At 38.9% G+C, this 19,310-nt stretch overlaps 1 long non-coding RNA gene across 1 annotated transcript in view; it reads left to right on the top strand.

Moving 5' to 3' along the window:
• The window catches only part of LOC144497365 (uncharacterized), a 38,791-nt gene extending 20,642 nt beyond the window's left edge, over positions 1 to 18,149 (top strand). Inside the window, exon 4 of the long non-coding RNA XR_013498537.1 lies at positions 15,517 to 18,149. This is a non-coding gene — a long non-coding RNA (uncharacterized LOC144497365). The remainder of the gene's footprint in view (positions 1 to 15,516) is intronic.
• The last annotated feature ends 1,161 nt before the right edge of the window (positions 18,150 to 19,310 follow it).

Raw genomic sequence — 19,310 nt, 5'->3', positions numbered from 1 at the left:
CCAAAGATAAATAAAAAAAGTTAGGAAAACAAAAAAATATAGAAAATTATTCTCCAAGCTCTACAGACAATAAATCCTTGTCACTGCTAACCCACTTAGCTTCTAGACAGTGAGGTGTAATATATTACTGATATATTGGGTGGAATTTTGTCTCCCCTGCTGTGAGAGGTATAAAAGCGGGTGGCATGTTTGGGGGCATTATGCTTGTTGCCTACCCACTGCTGCTGGTATTTTAGCAGAGGTTGGGGATACATCAGGTGATCCATCCACCCTTGGGCTAATTGAGCCCCTTAAGTGGTCAGTTAATGGTCTGTTAGTGGCAAGGCGCCGGGGGGGGGGGGTGTGGGAGGGGAAAGGCCACATGGCGAGGCAGAAAGCTGAAATCAGGCAACATTGTTGTGAGCTGGGGGCTCCACCTGTTCAGGCGCCCTGTGTCCAATGGAGGACCCCCACCCAATTGGTATTTCACCCTCCTGTGTGTCCCCTCACCCTTCCCTCCTGCACCCGGGCCTGGGACAGCCAGACTTATCTGGATGCTCAAACCCAGTGATGGTTTTCATTGGGGACTGGATGGAGTCCTAGGAGTAGCCTCCACTGCCAGTGCTGGGACTAGCGAGTTTGATTAACCCATTTGATTTGTCAACAGTTCTTGGAGTGGGGCTCCTGCCCAGATGGGAGTAGAAGTGCGGCCCTGGGCCAATTAATGGCCTGAGGGCCCTGGAATTGGCTTGGGTTTTTATCCTCACATGGGACCACCACCTCTGCATAAAATTCCACCCATAGTTAGAAAATGAATCAATTAACTCTTTATTCCTTGATCAGAGTCAACAGTATGAACTGAAGAAACGTTCTATATACAAATCTTGTTAGACGTATAATTGAGAACACATCCAATTCAGTTTTTCAGGCTTCACAATTGAAAACGTATACCTCTTCAAACAAAATATCAGTAACATTCATGACCTTTTAGCAAGAAACCTTACTCTATCAATATTTTCAAATAGAATCATGGTATATTGAAAGCAAGATATAGAGATTCAAAATGATCAGCTCTGCTGGTAATATATATATATATATAGAGAGAAGGAGATATCAGATCAATATATATGAATTTTAAAATGTGAGATTCTATTTTCAAATAATGTTGGCAATGTCAGGATCTATTGACTTTGGTTTTGATATATAGGTCTCTTAAAGGGCAGTTTCAGTGTAAATGTCTAAATGTAAGACAGGCCTAGATGAGATGATTTTTCATACTCCATAACAGACTGCAGATATTAACTACTATCCGAATGCATCTCAATGGCATTTGTAATGATTATTGTAACCTTACATAAAGAATCAATCTAACTACATTTTGGACATTGTGTGCAACATCAGGTCCTTTGCCTTTAAAGGGACGTTGATAAGTGGTTGAAAGAGATACATAAGTGGAAACAAAAGGATTAAACGAGGAATCATAGATTTGGTCCTAAAAGTTGTGAGAGGTATTAAAAAGTAGGGGGCGCGATCTTACCTGCTGTTCCTGCTTACAATCCTGCTGCAGCAAGTTTGGAGAATCTGGCGGCCAATCAAATCTCTGTTCACTGCAGCAGGATGAGAAAATCCCACTGGCATGAATGGTGATAAGATTCTGGCCAGGATGTAAATATGTTATTCAACTTGAACTGCACAGTAAAACTAAATAAGATTAACACAAAACTCAGATGATGCAAAGTTGTATTTTAGAAGCATTTCACTTGTACAGAGTAGTGGATCTGTAGTGTAGAGCTCCATCAAAACTGCTGTAGAAATGCGCTGGATGAATAATAACTAAATACTTGTTCAAAAGAGAACTGAAAATCAGAAGAACAGATATAAAGTGTTACAATTATGAGGTTTATAAGATTGTTATGTTTTCTAGTCTCTGCCTTTAAATTTAAGAAAAAATGAAGAAAGTCATGTGACCTGTTTTGAAGTCTGCCTAACCGTAAGCCTGGGTGGTTCAATTGTTAGAGATCAAAGGAAGTTACAGATTGTTTGCTGGAAAGATATTTATACTGGTGGCAATGGCAGTCGCCTGTGTGTCAACAGTGGAGACTGTGGACCTCCAGAATACCAGAAAAATGTTGAGAGGTTAGGTAAATAGTTCTGCTTTAAACTATCCAGTTGATTTCAAAATAAAAGAAAATTGGGTACTCAACAATAGTTAATTATCATTTCTACATAGATACAAGGCCTGTGTGATTCATATTGTCATAGGGAAGGATTTAGAGGAAGCCATTGTAAAAATCAGGTTACAATTTTTTCTAGAATATCACTGAATATCATAGACAATGTGCCTGGATCTGGGTAGAGGAAGAAGCTAGAAACTAAAATATTTTGATGGTTTGCCATGTAGGAATGTGGGTGGGAGCTTGCGCTCAGATGGGAAAGGTAAAATTTATCCTATGTTAAAACGGGGCTGAAATAATGGGCTAGAGAAAGAGTCATTAGGAAAAAAGATTGCAAGTTACCAGGCTGAGACAAGAAAAGAACAGGAACAAACCCTTTGGAGCTAAGAATCAATTGGGAGTGAATGTGAGAAATTTGAATGTCTACATAAAGGACAGTGTAAAATATAGCTGTGACATATTTTCTCAGTTGAGCTAAGAATAAGGGGTATTCCACTCTCTGGTTTAAAGTACAAGTTACCAACAAAGATGTTATTTAGCTCTCAGTCATTTGTTACAGTAAACATCTGAAATGTGAAACCTTGTCATGTCATTCTTTCACAGGAAGTTGGAATTTATTTTTATAAGTTATTTGGCCCCACAGGAATCGTAGCATGTTTTAAATTTAGAGAATACATTATTTCCTATATAGTGTGATCTGTAATTCAATGTTGTGAAATTATTGGAATCTCCAAAATATGGACTGTAAATTGGAATTAATAAGCAGGATGGTTCAAAATTGTGCATAGTTTTATTGTAGGAGAGCTGTGTTGCTCAGCAGATTGAAGTAGTTGAGTGCCTCCATAATAGTGCAACCATTCATTGCCTGTGAGGAACTGTATTTGATTTACCTAATAGCTGTTCCCATTCTCTGTTAATGCTTTTGTGTTTCCATGCACATAAACATAGAATTTTAGATTGTTTACAGCACAGGAGGAAGCAATTCAGCCTGTCATGTCAGTACAAGCTCTCTGCAAGAGAAATTCAACTAGTCTCACTCCACCACTCATTCCCTGGAGCACAGCGACTTTATCTCTTCAGATAATCATCCAATTCCCTTTTGGGCCATGATTGAATCTGCATCCAGCACACAGCCATGCATTCAAGATGCTGAACCTATGCTGCATACAAAAGTTTTTCCTCATGTTGCCTATGGTGTGTTTATCATTCACGTTAAATCAATGCCAACGTTCTCAACTCTTACACAAATGGAAACAGCTTCTCTTTATCTCGTCTGTCTCGACCCCTCATAATTTTGGACACCTCTATCAAATATCCTATCAACCTTTCTCTTCTGTAAGGACAACAACCTCAGGTTCTCCAATCTATTCCTTGGGACCATTCTAATAAATCTTTTCCGCACTCTTGCCTTCAAATTCTCCCTAAAGTGTGATACTCAGAATTGGACAAAATAATTAAGTTGAAGCAATGTTTAATAAAGGTTCACCGTAACATCCTTGTTTTTGCACTATATGCTACTATTTATAAAGCACAGGATTCCTTATTAACCACGTTCTCAACTTGTCCTGCCACCTTCAATGATTTGTGCATATATCTCTGCTCCTGCATCCTCTTTAGAATTGTATTGTTTATTTTGTTTTGCCTCCCCTCATTCTTTCTATCAAAATATATTATTTCACATTTCTCTGCATTAAATTTCATCTGCCACGTATCCACCCATTCCACAAGCCTGCCTGTGCCCTCTTGAATGCTATCACTGTCTTTCTCATGGTTCACAATACCCCCAGGTTTTGTGTCAGCTGCAAACTTCGAAATTGTCCTCTGCATCCTCAGGTCTAGGTCATTAATATATATCAAGAAAAGCAGTGATTCCAGTACCCACTGCTGGGAACCCCACCTTCCTCCAGTCCAAATAACAACCTCTCATCATTAATCTCTGCTTCCTGTCACTCATCAATTTTATATCCATATTGCCATTATCCATTTTATTCCATGGGCTTTAACATTGTTGACAAGCTTGCTAAGTGGCATTTAATCAAATGTCTTTTGGAAGTACATTTACATCACATAGCTGCATTGCCCTCATAAACCCTCTCTGTTACCTCATCAAAAAAATCAATCAAGTTGATTTGTCTTTGACATATCTGTGATTGGACTTCCTTAATTAATCCATATTTGTCCAAGTGCTGGTTAATTTTCTTGTAAAAGCTTTCCCACCACCAAGATTAAACTGTTCAGGCTTTCAGGTGCTGGGCTCATCCACAACCTATTTTGAACAAAGATGTAACATTTGCAATTCTGCCATCCCCTGGCATGGCCTCTGTATCTGAGGAGGATTTGAAAATTATGGCTAGTGTCTGCAATTTCCACCATTACTTTCCTCAGCATCTTCAGAGATATGAATCTCATCTGATCCTGGTGTTTTATCAACTCTGAGTACAATCACCTTTCAAAAACTTCCTCCTTTTCAATTTTTTGTCCATCCAGTGCCTCATCTACCTTGTCTTTCTCTATGACTTTGGCAGTATGTTCCTTGGAAAAGGAGGAAACAAAGTGCTCAGTTATTACCATAGCCATATTTTCTGCCTCCTTGTAATAATCTTCCTTTTGGTCTCTAATCAGCCCCATCTCTTCTTTTATAACCCTTCTCACAATTATATACCTTCGGAAGACTTATTGATTCTGTTTAATGCTAATTGCTGTTCTCTTCTCATACCCTCTCATTGCTTCTCTTATTTTTTTCACTTCCTCTCTGAACTTCTGTATTCAGCCTAGTTCACCAAGAAATAGATCCCAAGTTTTAAAAGTTGGATCTCCCATTGAAAAAGCTCTGGTTTCAATGCTTAATCACTATTTATCTTTTCTCCCCTCCTAATCTGCTTAATACTGATGGTGCCTCACACTATGGGCATTGACCTTTCTTTTAGCATTCAAAGCAAGAAAAAACTAGCATAACCATTTGGCTATTTCAACTGACAATGTAGTGCAATGTAGAAAGGTATATTTATAGTTCAAAATGTTGACAGTGAAATGTCAAAGAAAAGCATATTTTTGACACATTCCAAAGTTGGACTTACATATAATTATATTTGGGATTGTTGATCATTACTCTGACAAAGGATTCCTAAATAGGAGGTGATTGAATAACATAGGAAGGAAAGATAGTGAGAGAATTGGGAAAATTTAACAAGCAGAGAAAAAGGACAAAATACATCACAAATTTTTAAAAAAGAGGTAAAAAAAAGCTCCCAAGAAGATTATAAAGATTTGTTTACTATAAAGATTCACACGGTGCATACCAGTAGTATTAGAATGGGATCTTAGTATTGTACTAGATACAAGAGAAAATCTTCCGGAAGCCTGAATTTGCAAAGAAAACAATCAAAGCAGTATGTACACAGGAAACTTGGCAATGAACTGGATGGTGAACCACATACTTTTGCATCATTTAGATGGTTATCACTTGTGGTGATATGGTTCTAAGACTTTAGCACCTGCGTTCAATCCACATCCAACTGAAGTGTGATTAGCAAAGCGCTGCATGTCACGACCTGGGAACAAGAGTGCCTTTTACTAATTTGAGCACAAATCCTGTTAATATGATATAGGTTGAAAAACCCAACCAAAATAAGCCTTAATAAAAAAAAAATTACTGAAACGCACACCTGTTACTCAGATAGGGACAATGCTTGAGTATAATCTCCCACGACGATCTGAGAAAAGAGCTTTTCTATACTACTGGGTAATTACAATATCCCATTCTGTAACAGATTGTTACTGGGCCAGGAATAGCAACCTCCAGAACTAATGAATAAACAACAAATGCTAGCATATCCCCTTTCTGAAATGTTATCATCCTCTCTAGTGGCATGAAATATAGGCCTCGCTGTAAGCACAAGAAATAAAATGGAATTAGATTTGTTCAGTACTTCTTCATTTGAATGACATTCAGGTTCTCAAAGGACCAAAATTAAATGATATAAAAAGCCTTCTACATGTCTTTGCAATATGTTTGACTTCATCTTTTATAAGCATCAAATTCTTTTCATGATATTTTATTTAAGAAGTATTTGTGTCCTGGTTTTATATTGCCTATTGTATCTCTGGAATTTAACTTGGAGTTTATGATTGTCGAAAGGCATTTCTGTTTGCAGCAGCTTAGTTAAGTTTAACAATTTGTTTTACAATGAGATGAATGAATGTAAAAAGTGAAGGAAAGTTGGGTGTGTTGTAGTTATGGAAATAACTCACTTATACACAAAGAAGGTTCAGTTGTCTGATTCCTGAGATGAGGGTTTTATCTTTCGAGAAATAGTTGGATAGGTTGGGCCTGTATCCATTGGAGTTTAGAAGAATGAGAGGTGATTTTATTGAAAAATATAAGATCCTCTGGGGGTTTGACAGTCGATGCTCAAAGGATGTTTCCCCTTGTGGGTGAGACTTGAAGTAGGGAACACAGTTTAAAAATAAGGGGTCTCTCACTTAAGGCAGCGATGAAGAAAAATGTTTTCTCTCAGAGGGTCGTGAACATGTGGAACTCTCAAAAATATTCAGTGACCCGAGAGGCAGAGTCACTGAATATTTTTGAAGTAGAGGTACATAGATTCTTGGCTAACATGGGAATCAAAGGTTATCGGGGATAGGCAGGATAGTGGTGTTGAGGCCACAATCAGATCATCCAGGAACTTATTGAATGGAGGAGCAGACTTGAAGGGCCAAATGGCTTATATTCCTATGTTTTCAATGCTTCAAGGCATATAATTTGTTCGTCTACATTATTTGCATCCAGATCATTGGTGTATCTGAGTACAAATACAAAGGAAATTTTAGGACATTCTGTTTTTCCGCAGTGATCCACTTGTTCTTTTTGGGCTAGTTTCAATGATTCTCAATCAGTCTTAAAAGTAAATACAGAAAGAGATAGTGGTGACTGAAAGTGAAATGATCAAACAGGTTACATATAAATTTCAAATGGAGCAGTCAAAAATATATCTGGTAAATCAATGTAACAAATTCAAGAGTATAAGTTAATCTCACGAATTAAAAATAGAATTTGACTCTTTCCTCCGGTATTATAGTTTACAGGAGCATTAATCCAGTTTCCCCAACTTCTGGAATGACTTAGACTTCAGAATATTCATGACATAGGATCATATATTTTGATTCAAACAACAATCTCTCAACAATCATGGGATCAACGATACATGTTCTAACTTTTCATCTTGGGAAATTGATTTTTTTAAATTGATTCATGGGACATGGCCAGTTTTCAATGCACATCCCTAAATTGCCCTTGAGGGGGCAGTTAAGAGTCAACCATATTGCTATGGATCTGGAGTCAGACAGACCAGGTAAGGGTGGCAGATTTCCTTCCCTAATGGACATTAGTGGACCCGATGGGTTTTTACAATAATCAGCAATGGTTTCATGATGATCATTAGATGTTTCATTCCAAATTTTTTATTGAATTCAAATTTCATCGTCTGCAGTGGTCGGATTTGAACCTGAGTCGACAGAGCATTGCCCTGGGTCTCTGGATTACTAGGTGAATGAAAATACCACTATACAAACGCCTCCCATCTTCATCTTTTACCGTAATACAAGAAGGTAGATGAGATTGATTCTGGGCCACTGCTCCTCTGATTTCCCTTATAACTCTGCAAGGAAGAACATGACACCTGCCACGATTTCACAGCTAGGATCAGAAACTTAGGGAATTACAACCATGGAGTTGTTCCATACCACTCCATGGTGCCTGAATTATTTTTCCAATCTTATTTTCTGAATTGTTAAGATTAGTTATGAACTTGATCATTCATAGACCACAGGATAGTGGCATTGAAATCAACCCAACACTTATAAATAGGTTACTAAACAGGATACAATGTATCCGGTGTTTTCTTGCCTTTCAGTATGATGCATAGCTACAACAACATGGGTATCTAAAAACAGCCAGGATTGTCATCTCTGAATTTGCAGATCGATTTTCAATCAAGCTGGAAGTACCTTATTCAAAAGCTAAATTTCTCATTCTTAAATTGCTATTAATAAGACTACCCTGTGATGATCTTGAATCCAAGTTGATTCTAGTACCTGAGCTAAAATTAAAAAAATACCGTGGATGCTATCCAGTTATACTAATTGAAAAGTTATGTATGCATGTGTAATAAGTCTTTGGAGACAGAAGTCCCTTCACCAAAATCCTTTATTTACAATTTCAACAGCAGTACACAGAGTACTATCAGTCAGCAGTCTACCTTCGGGAGTCCCAGAGGAACTGACATTCCCAGTTAAATGCAAGGAAAAGACTCCCTGACTGGCTCATCAATTGACTCCTTAATCAGGGAGTTCATATTCAAATAGGCCAACCTCAATGGTTTGATTGAAGTCATTACAGCATGTATGTATGTGTGGGATGTCCAGGGCAGGCAGGATTTGGTTTAGTTCTGATGGCTCCAACCTTGAACAATGTACCGCCACTAACTATTCAGAATCATACACGAATGGGTGCGGAGTTGTGAATGCCTACAAAACTGTATCTCAAAAAGCCAGCATCATCAGGAAATGACTCTTAGAGGAGAAAATTGTTGGAGAAAACAAAACATTTTTAAAAAAGCACACAATTCTAAAAATAACTCCAGTGAGTCATGCCTGTCTTCAATTAAGAAACAACGAGCAAGGAAAAACCAAAAGCCATCCTTCTATACCAAGAACAAATTTATTTGCAGTTAAAAATGTTGGTCAGTATTACCATTTTTCCTATACTCCACCCCATAGGACTTTGTATTATATTTGTGCTCCAAATAGAATTGTGAATACAAGGTAGAAATTCAACTAGGAATTTTATTGGTGTTTTCCATTCAAGAAAGGGGCAAATTATTTTTATTTCACTTTGCTCATAAAGTTTAACATGAATGCCTGACAAGGCTAAGAAAAAAAAATCTGCATCTTCAATTATTTCCCTACTCATGCAGTTGCTGATGTATTATTGCACCATTTAACCAATTGGCAGTCATCAATGACATTACACAATAATGTATTGCTCCCAATCAATTACCTTGTGTAACACTGGCCTAATATAATACAAGCATGAAGAGTATCTGAAAAGAACAGCTGTACTGCTGCCATGCAGGGAATATCACACTGTAATCAATTTTAGCATGATTGCGACTAATCGGAAGTTGAGGTATGACAGGATAACATGCCATTTATCTGGGATAACGGTCTTGTCAAAGGGATCCAAATATGTTATATTTTGTAAGGCAGCCTTTTGCAGTGAAGACACAGCAATTCTGTGAATTGGACCTTCCAAAAGCTATATTCTAAGACATCTTCGCCAGTTAAACCTAATTTAATACACCTAAATGTCATCTGTCAGTTTATTCTATTATTCTGCACAAAGATTATTCCTAAACAACTTGTAATATATTGAATGAACACACTTCTTTGGCACTTGTAAAAGTAAATGATAATGTTAGTGAGGAAAGCAATATTATTTCATATCTATGTTGGATATGAGACTTAAGGCAGCAGATTTATGACTTGCCAAACATAACCTCCATATTGTGTCAGTTGTTGAGACTGAAATTGCTTCTATCCCAAACCTCTGGACTCAGTACAAAGCTTCTTCATGAAAAATAAATGATAGAAGATGGAAAAGCCAATATTTGCCAGGTTTATCCAAGAAACTGTCTGAAACTTTTAGATCTACAATTTTGAGCCAAGAAACTAGCTAAACAACACAGCAGCAAATTCCTCTGGTAAAATTGTTGGTATAATCTGCATTGGTGATAATTCAGTTTTCTCAGATTCAGGACTTGCATTTACTGTGTAAAATTTCTCTTTAAACATTTGGGGTTCTGTGGCTAGATTTTTTTTTGCAAGTAGGAACTACAGCATATTAATGTATTCCATGTCTCATATCTGGTCTCTACTGAAAGGCCCCCCAAAAAAGGGGCTGTTCTAAGAGTTGAGGTCAGAATTGTTGTAGAACTGCAGAAACCAATTCGTGCCGTCTCTGCTAGTGAAGACTATTGGAGTTGTTTTTAGAAAATATGTTTATTTCATTCTTAATTTCATGACATGCCAAAATTAATGGCCTGGATTTTGTGGTTTTGATGACAGTGAAACTGTCTGAATATGTTATAATTACTCTTATGAAACTGACAGCAACCACTGGCATCTGAACATGCGCAGTTGCTGTCTGTGATTCTCTGCTCTTTCACAGGTGTGGTGTCTTCACAGATGGAAATCAATTAGAAATCACTGATTTGACTTGAAGTTCCACTTTTTACTCTGTACATTTTAGAAGCTGCAGCACAGTTTTGCCTTGTTGAATAAGGTCTAACTTGATGTATAATGATATTCTAAGTCATGGGCCGAAATTCTCCCATTACACCCGCCGCAGTGGGTGAGACAGAAAATTCGGCAGACTATTCAAAGGCCTGTTGAGCTCGGGCGGGAATTTCTGGTCATGGGACGCGTGCGGCCAGAGAATTCCGACCATCATTGATGCTGACAACCTCTCTGGCCCTGAGAAATAATTTCATATTGTGGAATGTAAAATTTATCCACTACATGATTCAAAATATCATGATTAGATTTTAACAATAATATATTTTGAAATTTTAAAAACATTTTTGAAGATTCCTACAATAATAAAAGTTTATTTATGATACTTCAGCTTCTACCTTAAACTATGCGTTATCCTAATCTTTACTTTAATTCATCAAATTATTTTAAAAATTGCTAAAATCTGTTTGATACTTCCTAGTTTGTTGTCTATCAATGTACTTAATTAATGTATTTTTTTTTCAATTCATTGTGTGGTGTGAGCAAGGACATCATTTATTGCCCATCCTTAATTTCCCTTGAGCAAATGTTGATGAGCTACCTACAACTGAGTGACTTACTCGGCCATTTCAGGGTCAACCACATTGATGTGGGTCTAGATTCACGTGTAGTTCGCAAGAAACAATACTTTTCACTGTATCCCAATACAAACAAAGAGAACAAAGAACAAAGAACAATACAGCACAGGAACAGGCCCTTCGGCCCTCCAAGCCCGCGCCGCTCCAGGATTGAATCCTGAATCCAGGATCCCCGCCCAATTTTCCAGCCTATCTACATCCTAATATCCTATCCACCGAGCTGTCCCTCACAGCTACGATGCTTTGTTCATCACAACCTATTAACTCACCCCCACCCCCCCATTCCAGACCATGTGATCTCCAGGGAGAGGCGAAAACCCAGAGTGAAAACCCCAGGGCCAATATGGGGAAAGAAAAATCTGGGAAATTCCTCTCCGACCCCCTGAGGCGATCGAATACATGTGACAATAATAAATTAATTCAATTCAATTCAATGTAGGCCAGACTGGATAAGGATGGGAGATTTTCTCCCTTGAAGGACATTTGTGAACCAGATGGGCTTTTACGACAATCTGATAATTTCATTATTAATGAGACTAGCATTTTATTACAGATTTATAAATTAATTTAATTTGAATTCCACCAGCTACCCTGGTAGCATTTGAACTCATGTCTCCAAAACATTAATCCAGCCCATTGGATTATTAGTCCAGTAACATTACCATTATGCTCATACACCAATTCAAGATGTTCAATACATTTTCTGCTTTCAATTTCTTCGACTAATCCTTTTAACTGTTCTCTACTTTTCCCTACCAGACAATTCTGACATAATTCCTCACCAACCTGCCTGCTGCAGATGCATCTGTCCATGACAGTATTGGTAGGAGTGACCTAAGCATAGTCCTTCGAGAGACAAAATCCCATCTTACTGTTGTGAATAACCCCCATCGTGTTATGTGGCATTACCACCTGCTAAATGGAATAGATTTCAAACAGATCTTGCAACTTAAGATTGGGCATCCATGGGGCACTGTGGCCCACCAGCAGCAGGAGAATTGTATTTGAACACAATCTGTAACCTCATCGCCCAGCATAACTCCCACTCTACCATTATCATAAAGCCAGGGGATCAATCGTGGTTCAATGATAAATGCAGGAGGGCATGCCAAGAACAGCACTAGGCACACCTAAAAATGAGGTGTCAGCCTGGTGAAGCTCCAACACAGCACTACTTGTGTGCCAAACAGCATAAACAGTGAGTGATAGATGGAGCGAAGCAATTTCACAATCAACGTATCAGTTCTAAGTTCAGCAGTCCTGCCGCATCCAGTCATGAATAGTGATGGACAGTTAAACAGCTTAGTGTGAGGAATGCAAAAGATAAGGTTGAAGCATTTGCAACAATCTTCACCCAAAAGTGCTGAGTGGATGATCCATCTCTGCTTCGTCATGAGATCCCCAGCATCACAGATGCCAGTCTTCAGCCAATTTGATGCAGTTCATGTGATACCAAGAAATGACTGAAGGCATCGCATACTGCAAAGGTATGGGCCCTGACAATATTGTGGCAATAATACTCAAGACATGTTCCAGAATCTGCTGCCAAGCCAAGCTGTTCTAGTAAAGCTACAACATTGACACTTGGCAATGTGGAAAATTGCCCAGGTATGTCCTGTACACAAAAGCAGAACAAATCCAACCCATCTAATTACCACCCTATAATGTCGTTGTTAGTCGTTGTGGGCTTTACACAGAAGGAAAAGAATGTGGTTTGCACATGTAGATTTAAACAACACACAACAGGTTTTATGTCCAGGCATGTTCTTACCTACACACTTTGGGTTTCACACTCCTTAGCTACCAAACCCCACATCAGTGGAGGCAGCTGATGTCTTAAATGGCTAGCTGCCTCCATAAAACACGCATGCACAAAATGCAGCCCGCTCTCACAAAAATGGGCAGTGCGTGTTTGGGGGTGGGACTGGTGATTTTCAGGCAGTTCCATTATTTTTGGCATGACAGAGAATCTCTCCATTGTGGTGAATGTCTGGGCCATTTGGTTACAGTGAGAAAAGAACTAGCTGTCCCACTGTCCCTCTTCAGCTATTCAGTAAGTGCATTGTATCTGCTGGTCAAGAAGCACAGGCAGTGTCTTCAATGCGAACCAAGCAGTTGCTGACTCCAGAGGAAAAAGGCAGCGATCTTCCATCCAGTCTTTAGATTGTCTTGAAGCAAAATGTGAAAGAAAGTACCAAACGTGGCCTGAAACGATCAATGCTTCAAACCATAGGACATGTATCTGATTTACCTTTTTTTTGGACATTATTAAACAATTTAACCTACTCTGGCTTTGTAACTCACAACATTGTATGTGTGTGAATCTCTTGGATATATGCGTGAGTGTGAGTTGGAACATTTTTTTCTAGATTAGGTGTGAAGTACAATTTCTTTGAAAACTTATTAAAAAAACCTGCCAGAGTGTGTCTTTTACAATCACAGCGCTTAAATAGTTAAACACTAATTTAATTGGTAAACAAATTATTTTTAAAAACCCCTGCTTTGGTCAACTGAGAAATGGAAAGAGAGTTAAGATATTCTCCGCTTCTGACCTGGCTGTGACAATCACTTTAAACTTTTACTCCCGCAATCATTCCTGCACAGTGATAGCAGTGTGTACCACCTACAAGATGTATTGTAGCAACTCATGTTTGACAGTATCTTCCAAAACCCCTGATCACTATCCCCAGAAGGACAAGGGCAGCAGACGTCTCCAAATTCCCCTTCAAGTAACACACCATCCTAACTTGAAACTACAGCAAGGTTCCTCCAACTGTTTTTGGGTCAAAATACTGGAGCTCGTTCCCTAATATAACTGTCAGTATACCTACACTACATGGACTGCAGCAGTTCAAGAAGATTGTGCCACCATGGGTGCAGCATGGTGACACAGTTGTTAGCACTGCTGCCTCACAGCACCAGGGACCCGCGTTCACTTCCAGCCCTGGGTCACTGTCTGTGTGGAGTTTGCACATTTTCCCCGTGTCTGCGTGGGTTTCCTCCGGGTCCTCCGGTTTCCTTCTGCAGTCCAAAGATGTGCGGGTTAGACTGATTGGCCATGCTAAATTGACCCTAAGGGGGATTAACAGGGTAAATATGTGGGGTTACGGGAATAGGGCCTGGGTGGGATTGTGGTTAGTGCAGATTCGATGGGCCAAATGGCCCCCTTCTGCACTAGGGATTCTAAGATGACTCACCTCTTCCTTCACAAGGTGGAGGGCAATAAACACTGGCCTTGGCAGAAACACTCACACCCCAAGAATGAATGAAAAAAGTAATTCTATCCCTATATTTTCCATGGTGTTTATTATTTTACATAATCATCGCTTAGTCATCTCCTTTCGAGGGTAATGATCTAAAATTCTTTAGTTTTCCCTAATTACTCATCACTGTGATGTTAGGGATTAGTTTCATTACTCTTCTCAGAATTGCCTCAAGGGTTGGAATGTCTCCCTTATGTTTATCTTGACAGCCTGTTTCACCACTTACTGGTTAAACTGATTCTTACTGTGTCATAAACATGGTCTAAATTATCTTGCCACCATCATTCTGCAGAAAGCTCCTAAGTTGTCAATGGATGTCCATCATGTTTCCTACACAAGATTGGAACAGGTTTTCTTTCCTGCAATTTAGGAGGAAAGGGCAGAAAGAATTTGCATTTATATAGCATGCTTCAGGATGCCTCAAAGCTCTTCACAGCCAATAAATTACTTCTTGAAGTGTAATCACTGTTGTTATATAACATGCATATAACAATTCTCACACAGCAAGGCTCCACAAACATCAATAAGATAAATGACCAGTTAGTCTGTTTTGTTGATGTTCACTGAGAGAGTAATGTTGGCTAATAGAATTCTCCTACTCCTTTTCCAATCATGCATACTAGCAAGGATATAGATTCTCAGAAGCTTGAGTGAGTTTAAGTTGGCAAAGGTAAGAGCAAGAAATTGCCAACACTGCACAAAGTTTTTGTTGTGCCTGTCTCAGCTCAACCTGACATGTGGCAATCCCGTTTATGGGCCAAATCAAATTTTTGCCCTTGGAGCACAAGTCCAATTGATTGGTTTTCATTTCATTGAATTTTGGATCTGTTTAGCTGTGATTAACGCCTGTTTTTTCTGTGTTCTATGGAGTATTATGAAGTGATCTAAGGCAAAATCTTGCTCAGGGAATGATCAGCAACCCCCGCCTCCCCGCTCCCCTCCAATGCCCATGGATACACCCACTATGTAAGAGGGTAACAATAAGCAAGATACCTCATCCCGTGAAGATCAGGAAGAATGGGGAGAGGATGATAATAGAACAGGTGTACCGCCCTAGAGGGAGCAGAGACAACTCCTTAACTGAGAAGCTCTGGGGCCAGTCTTTATAGAATCTAAGATTCAAGAGCATTTGCAAACAATCTTCCCTCATGTCCTGCATGTCTTTTTCAGGTGGTGAATACATTGGTAGAGTCCATGATCCATATCTACAACACAATGCAAAAGGAATTCCCTGATGTGAAGAAAACCCTGATGACTATGGCAGTCTAGGAGATCAATGCAGCCTCAAGAAATATAGAAGAAGATCTAAGAACACTTGTCACTTCTGGAGTGGCAACGATGACTATTTCCATAGATGGCCTACAGAGAACACAGGGCTTTCATAATTTATTTGGGATTATACGACCCACAGTTAAGCAGAACATTAGCCCAATTGGGTTTGTGCCCAGCACTAATGGCCTTGAAGCATTGATTCTTGCAAGCAAATTTCTGTGCAACTTTTTAATGAGTGCAACTGACTACACTTCCTCCTAACCCCTTCAAAGCTCAACTTGACTTTTAAAACATTTTCATATTTATGTTTGTATTCATTCAGCATCGTATCAGAAGCTTAACTGTCAGGAACTTCCAATTATATTTGCTCTACTTTAGTTGATTTATTGCCAGTTGTACATTAATAGAAATGATTGCATCATTAAAAACTGCATTATCTCGATGACATTTTGAAGAAATGTTCCATTTTCTTGTTTCTCGCTCACCTTTTTGTGAGTTAATACAGATTTTCATTGTGATGCATGGCTGAATTGTTGTATTGGATAATTCTTGAATATTTAACAGACCTGCAAAACAGATAACTGCAAAACTCACTCACATCTTTCTAATATATTTATATTTCTGAATACTGAAGCGCTTTACATTTTCAGTGGGACTTTTCATTGAACTGAAATGTCAACAGCAATAGATCAGTCAGATAGTTAAAGCTTTAATTCAATGGTATACAATTATCTATAAACTTTTTGATTAAATGCAGCCTGTAATAATTTAAACTGGCAACAGATATGTGTGAAAATTTGGTTATTGAACAGCATAGTTCAGATTTGCATACCCAATCAAATATTTAGAACCGCAAGTTTGATTATCTGATTGGACATCATAACGTGTTTTGGCCATCTGTTGTAAGATTAAGGGTTTACAGGATATACTGATTCCTCAGGTTTCTCATCTGGCTGGTTGTCTTTAATATGTTCCAGTGAAAATGGTGTACTTTATATCCCACATCTGTGATATATGTTTAGATTGCAATGTGTAAGTCTCAAGACAATTACATTAGTCACCTTTTAACATTACTTTAATTGTACAAAATAATACATTTATTGGTTCTGTAGAAAACAAAAGTTTTTGCCTTGGTTGTTTAAGCTCGCCAGAAAGATAATATGCTGTATCCAAATGTTGACAGGAGTGGTATTTTACAATGCTGCACTTTAAATTATTAAATTTAAAAGTGACCTTGGGTTACCAGTACATTTGAATTTATGAAGCAGAATTTACTTGAATTGGATTTGCTGTCAAGGTTTATTGTTTCATTGTCCAAAAATCCCACAAGGCTAATATGCCCCTTAATCAGGACTTCTGGCCCTCGATGCTATCCGGAGCTGACCCCACTGTAATTTCAAGAATCACCTCATTTGTACTTCCTTTGACAATTCACTGTGGCAAATCCCAAATATGGGAAAATAATGCAGGAGAGATTGGAAATTTATATTGTAGCATTTAAAAAGCTAAGAATGGCTGAAGATTGCAGCACCAGACTGGGTAACAGGAGGTAAACGCTAAATTGCTTGCCAGACTGAGTTTACTGTCAAGTATATGCCATGGAAACCTTCTGTATGATGTTGTGCCATTTTTAAAGCAAGTCTTTAAATGGAGGACCTGGCAGAGGCATTTGAAGAATGCAGTATGGAGGTAGAGAAGAAGGGCTTAAAATTTCACCATCAACTGATTTGGATGAAGTGCATCTTATAATAAGTGTGCCGTTCTTCTTAATATCAGTTACCTGCATGCAGAATTGGCAATACACCTTCACAGAAACTGCAACATCCCTGCGACTGGGCACAAAACTATATGCCTTTGTGTCTACCTAAAGCCAAGGGAGTAAGGCTTATCCATTCTTATCTTGTATCTTTCTTCCTGATGGCATCATGACAGCAGTGGGGAATATCACAAGCTCCAGGTGTTATGTTTTATGCTTTGGAGATATGCAGAGATCATGCACTCCAGGTTTGCAACAGGAGTTTTATTCAATGCTTTAAAATGTCTGTTCTCATGTTTCCAGTTGCTTGCGACAGTTTAGTGTTATTTTCAGTAGCCACGCCCAGGCTTAACTAACCATCCACAGTGAGTAGTCAACAGTCTCCAGACATACATAATCAAACACCAAACAATTGAATACTACACCGGACTGAGGACAGTTTCCAAAGATATGTGGTGACAGGCATCACTCTGGGGTCTATAATCTTCATTTGTGACAAGCCTATTATTCATAGCAGACATTAATAGAACATGTGACAGTTTCATGAGAACAGGCATCAGTCCCCATCTCAGTAACCTGGAAGCAGCTGGTATCTCTCGTGCAGACTGCCGATTTGGTGGCAATAGAAATTGGACACCTCTTTCTATACCTCCAAGTTTCACCTGAGAGAGCAAACAAATAGCAGAAAGGAAAGCACATGTGCCTAATGTCAGGTGAAAGTATAATATCTTATGTTCATTTATGAGTTGATTTTAATAAAGGAGAAGGTATCCCTATTTTGTGTTCAATTATTCATGAAGATTATAGTCATACAAGAAAAGGTTCACTTATTTCACGCTGACTCATTGATCAGATGATTAAGAACAAAAGAGTTTGAAGTGATTAGCTTTGCTCAGATGCCTCCTGTAGCATTCACCGAAGAGTCTTTTGGTGACACTCATCCTGATGCTCTCACCCATTTACTCCTACATGTTCTCACAATGCAGCTATTTCCATTGTCCCATGTCCATGTCCAGACATTTTTGATTGTAGCACATGCAAAGCAGAACAGAATATGTAAGTTAATGCATATTGCAGATCCTGTCCTGACTTGTCAAGACAGAAAGCCTCCCCACTCACCTTTAAGACCCTCATAGTCCTCTCAAAGACAACTTTGTTATTAGCACGTTCCCCTCAGGCAGTGAGTTCCAGATTCCTTGTACCCTCTGGGTGAAAAAGTATTTCCTCAAATCCCCTCTAAATCACCTGACCTTTACCTCAAATCTATACCTCCAGGCTATTGACCCTTCTATGAAGGGGAAAAGTTCCTTCCTATCTACTCTATCTATGTCCTTCACACTTTTTTACACCTCGATCAGGTCTCCCTTCAGCCTTCCCTGCTCTAAGGAAAACAACCCAGCTTAACCACCTTCCCTGCATCGCTGAAACACTCCAGCCCAGGCAACATGCTGGTGAATCTCCTCTGCACCCTTTCCTATGCAATCACATTCTTCCTATAGTGTGGTGACCAGAACTGCACACAGTACTTTAGCTGTGGCCTAATGAGTATTTTATATAGCTCCATCATAACCTCCCTCCTCTTATATTCTATGCCTGCACCAATAAATCCCATATGCCTTCTTAACCACCCTATCTTCCTCTCCTGCTGCCTTTAGGGATTTTTAGGGACCTGCACTTCAAGTTCCTCTAGTCCTCTGTACTTCCTAGAGTCCTACCATTCCTTGTGTATTCCCTTAAATATGTTATGGATTGTTTCCAAAATACCACACACAACCTGGACATTGAGCAAATGGTACTTGTTCCTGTTTAGAAAGTTGAAGGCATTGACTATAGGAGATCACAAAGTAATATGGGTGCAATTTCTTTGCAGCCCACAGTAGCATAAGACGAGATCATACCTTACTGTGATTCCAAATTCCATAAGCTCGCCAACAGT

The sequence above is a fragment of the Mustelus asterias genome, chromosome 8 (genome assembly GCF_964213995.1).
Source record: "Mustelus asterias chromosome 8, sMusAst1.hap1.1, whole genome shotgun sequence".
Classification (NCBI taxonomy): Eukaryota; Metazoa; Chordata; class Chondrichthyes; order Carcharhiniformes; family Triakidae; genus Mustelus; species Mustelus asterias.
This window is presented reverse-complemented; position numbering and strand designations above follow the sequence as displayed.